Raw genomic sequence first — 5,000 nt, forward strand, 5'->3', positions numbered from 1 at the left:
ATCGGAAACTGAAAAGGGTTTGCGGGTTCAAAATGTGTCGTTTAATCTGGAGCACAGAATCAAAAGCACACACTCAGGGATGAGAGACACATTTCCACCAGGGTGTGGTCTTCGTCAGGCCTCTGCGCCTAAATGACACATTTTTAACGACCAGCCCCCTGAGTTATTGACAAAAGCGACCTGTCAAAGCGACACATATACTGTATATAAAACATGAGTTCATGTCAGTTCATGTCACGTTCATGTCAACCGTCAACGCATGTGACAGAGGATCCCCTGAGACTGGTGTAAACTAGTGTAAACTCGTGCTCCCTTTAAAAAACATTGCACATGCAGTACACAAATCATGTGGGTAAGTGGATTTACATGATTGCCTCATGTAAATTCATGTAAACGCAGTCATAGTTTGACAGGATCTGGAATTTGCATTGTGGTCCCCACCTGTGTCAGTCAGGTTCTGTGAGCCCTACAGCCAGGGTGAATGTGTTCCATGTATGAAAGGAACCCAGTCCAGGACACATTGTTTCCTTTTCTGAGGGGGCTGTTTATGACGTTACAATGACGATACAATCAACTGTTGAACTGTTGAAGAATGCCCAATACCCTAGATGGTAGTTATAGGCTTTTCCCTGTAGTTTAAGTTCTGTAGTAGTTTAATTCCTGCCATCTCTAGGTTAGACAGCGGGTCTGTGTGTGTCTATGTGTGTCTCCTCTGATTGGCAGTGTTTCTCTCTGTGGGTCCACAGCCTCAAAGCTACAGTATATGATTGGTCCACAGCCTCAAAGCTACAGTATATGATTGGTCCACAGCCTCAAAGCTACAGTATATGATTGGCTTATAGTTGTTTCTGACCTGTATAATGACCAACTGTCACGAGGGGGAAACAAGGGGTTAAAACAACAGGCAGAGAGAGAGAGAAAGTGAAAGAGAGAGAGAGAGAGAGAAAGAAAAAGAGACAGAGAGAGAAAGAGAAAGAGAGAGAAAGAGAAAGAGAGAGAGAGAGAGAGAGAGAGAGAGAATGTGTGTCCGTAAACATTCCTGTGTGTACAGTGTGCTTGCACGTGTCATGTGTGTTAGCCTTTTTCAACAGGAATAGCTGAGATGCCATTGGGCTGAGTCAGGGAGAGCGTGCAGCTCCAGCTGTTGCACTGTGGGGTGTCCCCCCCCCCTCCCTCCCCCCGCCTGGGGATGTCCTAACAGGCCTAATGAGGGCCTGCTCTGAGGGGGCCAGCATCATCTCACAGGTATGCTCCCAGCTCCACCAAACCTCTGAACCTCTTCTGCTCAACGCCCTATTTGACAAATTTCCGCCCAAAAACCCGAGCCAAACTAAACCGATTATAACATTAGAAATATGACGATCAGATGCAAAAGCAGGATGCCATTTGATAGGCGACACCTTGAAGTCTTGAGGTTAACCTCTTAAGCCGGACGGGCCAATAATCAGTCCCAAATTCTGCTTTAATTTGATTATTAATTTGATTATTGATTTCTTTATCAAAAATAATTATTGATTTCTTTATCTTGTCATGTGTAGTATGTTATTCTGAACTATGATCGGAGCATATCCACACAACCTTCAAGGTGTTGCCTATCAAATGGCATCCTGCTTTTGCATCTGATCATCATATTTCTAATGTTATAAGCAGTTTAGTTTGGGTCTGGTTTTTAGGCATAAATGAGTCAAATAGGGCGTTCGGCAGAAGAGCAAGGCCCTGTCTCTTCTCACGGATGTCGGTAAATGTAGAGCTCCTCACCAAGAAACACATTCCACCAACCGTGGTTGTGTGGCAATGAAAAGATTTATTATCGTCACAAACAGGTTCCCTACACTCAGGACCTGGGTAGTTTTCGATACCTCCTTCATCTTTGCTGGCTCTTAGCCTCTTAAGCTCTTAAGGTTTAGGTCTGGGGTTGTCTGAATTAGACAGGTAAAAAAAGCTTTACACAAAAACATGAAAATGAACAAACCAGTGTTTTTTTTCGGATGAGAGTCAAGGGTTGGAGGAAGATGTAGATGGATCCAATGTAATGGGAGCACTGAGAAACTCCAGACTATATTCCTGACCGCCACTAGGTTAAGTCTCTCCACCATGTTTTATTTCCGAATCCACCCCTTAGTTCAAACCTTATACACTGTATATCAATGGGTCAGTAAAAGAGAGAGGGGAGAGAGAAGGGAGAGGGGAGAGAGAAGGGAGAGGGGAGAGGGAGAGAGGGAGAGAGAGGAGAGGAGAGGAGAGGGGGAGAGAGAGGAGAGAGGGGAGAGGGAGAGAGGGAGAGGGAGAGAGAAGGGAGAGGGGAGAGAGGGAGAGGGGGAGAGGGAGAGGGGAGAGGGAGAGAGGGAGAGGAGAGGGGAGCGGGAGAGGAGAGGAGAGAGGGAGAGAGAGAGGGGAGAGGAGAGAGGGAGAGGGGGAGAGAGAGGAGAGGAGAGGAGAGAGGGAGAGGCAGCCATTCAAGACTAGGCTGCTGGCAGGCAGCCATGATCTCTGGCTGTTACAGAGCAAGCTTTATCTCCACATATTTAGACTTCCTTACAACTGATCCAGATCTGTGTTAAGATTTCCAACACAACAGCCCTCATGTGTCTGTGGGGGGAAAAAAAGACATTCCTTGAATCCTTCAAGGACCCGGCACTGTTGACAAAATACCTCTGTCGTGTGTGAGCACCGGTGACAATAGGGGGAAGGGCTAAAGGGAAAATACAACTTTCTCTCCTCAGTTTGAGAGGAATTAGGAGACCACTATTTTGCCTTTGCTACTGCTAAGTTTTAATTTGGGTAAATATTATTCATGAACACCTTTGAAAGTACACTGTATGGCATTAGTCAAGTTAATCCAGACTGACTTTAAGTACACAGCGCAGTTTTCAAATAGTAATAGTGTATTTTTAATTTTTTCTTCATCCAAAAAGCTGTATAACTGACATAAATAGATAATGAGGATTAAAAGGTTTACAGTCGGGGGGGGCGGGGCTTGTAAGAAAGGTTTGCATGAAAATGCTCTTATTCGTGTGGAAAACCTAACAATATCCTCAGCTATGAATATGACTACAGTAGGCTGAGTATATTTTCAAGGCAGCCTATTGTTCTGTCTCTCTGCATTTCGTGACATTCACATCGCCTGCACTTCAGGCCTTATAGGTCAGGGCCTGTGTACGGACAACAGAACTACAAAACATGTGTGTGTTTTCCCAAGCTCTTCTCAGTGTGTGAATTAGATTGCATTCTCTCTCTGTGTGTAGTCTCTCTCTCTCTCTCTCTCTCCCTCTCTCTTTCTCCCCCCCTCTCTCTCTCTCTCTTTCTCCCCCCCCCTCTCTCTCTCTATCTCTCCCCCCCCCCCCCTCTCCCTCTCTCTTTCTCCCCCCCTCTCTCTCTCTCTCTCTCTCTCTCTCTCCCTCTCTCTTTCTCCCCCCCTCTCTCTCTCTCTATCTCTCTCTCCCCCCCCCTCTCTCTTTTAATATGCCTTCACGTCTCCTGACACACCAGCAGCTACAAATCAACCTCTTCCAAGGACGGAGCCACCAAAGACGCCAGAAGATTCTGTTGCTATGGCGCTCAATCTCATACAAGGAAGTGATGAATAGCAGGTGTCACCCTCTCTCCGCTCCCCCTCCCCTCCTCCTGCCACAGTTCTGCAGATTGCGCGGCGCTGATTAAGGTCCCTGTGACACGCGTGGTCTGATTCATTTCGGTGGGGACACGACTTGTAGTTCCCGCTGTAGAAAAATGTAAAGGTTTCTCACCCAACCATGTCAGCAAGCTGGGGGTGCAGTACTGTACCTTTAGGACAGAGCAGTGGAGGCTGGTGGAGGCTGGTGGAGGTAGAAACCGGAGGACGGGCTCATTGTAATGTATGGAATGGAATGAGGACTCCAGCCTCCACTGGGTCATCTTGTTTTTTCAAGCTTTTATTTCATCAGCGACGGGTTTTGACCCCGGCAACCAGGCGAGGGGGCCGACTTTGTGGCCAATCAGTGACTGGAGTGCATGGTTCCAGATCGACCCCCAGCCCCTACGACCAATCCCCTCCTGTAGACCTCAACCAATAGGGTGGGTGGTAACATGATGGCAACACACCCACCCGGCCAATCAGAGGACAAGATTAGGCCATACTGCTCATATCTATCCAATCTTCTCAGATCTACAGGGAACAGTTTTTCAAAACGTTTAATCTGGATCAGAATCATCCGGATAGTTTTTTGTTATCCGGGATCAGATCGAGGTGGCTGATTTCCCCTATGCTCCTCAAAATCTGCCAGATAGATCTGATCCTGGATAGCAAAAAAGAATCCAGATTATTCTCATCTAGATGAAAAGTTTTGAAATACTGGGCCCAGGAGCGACTGTGGACTAGTCCATTTTGTATTCAGCAATGAGACCACAAGGCCAATGGACCACAACATCAGAAAACCATCTACTGTAACAGGGGCAATAAGGCTCACCAGGCCTAAACTAAACTGGACTACACTACCCAGACTGCTTTATTTTGGGGTCTGAGTTGAGGCCAGTTAGGGCAGGAGTCCTCCTCTCTCTCTCGCCCTCAGTATCAGGGCACAACAAGGCCTGGGGGGGAGAGGCCTGGGGGGGAGAGGCCTGGGGGGGAGAGGCCTGGGGGGGAGAGGCCTGGGGGGGGGAGGCCTGGGGGGGAGAGGCCTGGGGGGGGAGGCCTGGGGGGGAGAGACCTAGGGGGGAGAGACCTGGGGGGAGAGACCTGGGGGGAGAGGCCTGGGGGGGAGAGGCCTGGGGGGGAGAGGCCTGGGGGGGAGGCCTGGGGGGGAGAGACCTGGGGGGGAGAGGCCTGGGGGGGAGAGGCCTGGGGGGGAGAGACCTGGGGGGGAGAGGCCTGGGGGGGAGAGGCCTGGGGGGGAGAGACCTGGGGGGGAGGCCTGGGGGGGAGAGGCCTGGAGGGGAGAGGCCTGGGGGGGAGAGACCTGGGGCTCATGTGTACATATGCAGTACAGAGTGAACTGATATGCTCCGCAGGAAACAAGGAGTTG

This window comes from Argentina silus (assembly GCF_951799395.1).
Source record: "Argentina silus genome assembly, chromosome: 9".
NCBI classification, from domain to species: domain Eukaryota; kingdom Metazoa; phylum Chordata; class Actinopteri; order Argentiniformes; family Argentinidae; genus Argentina; species Argentina silus.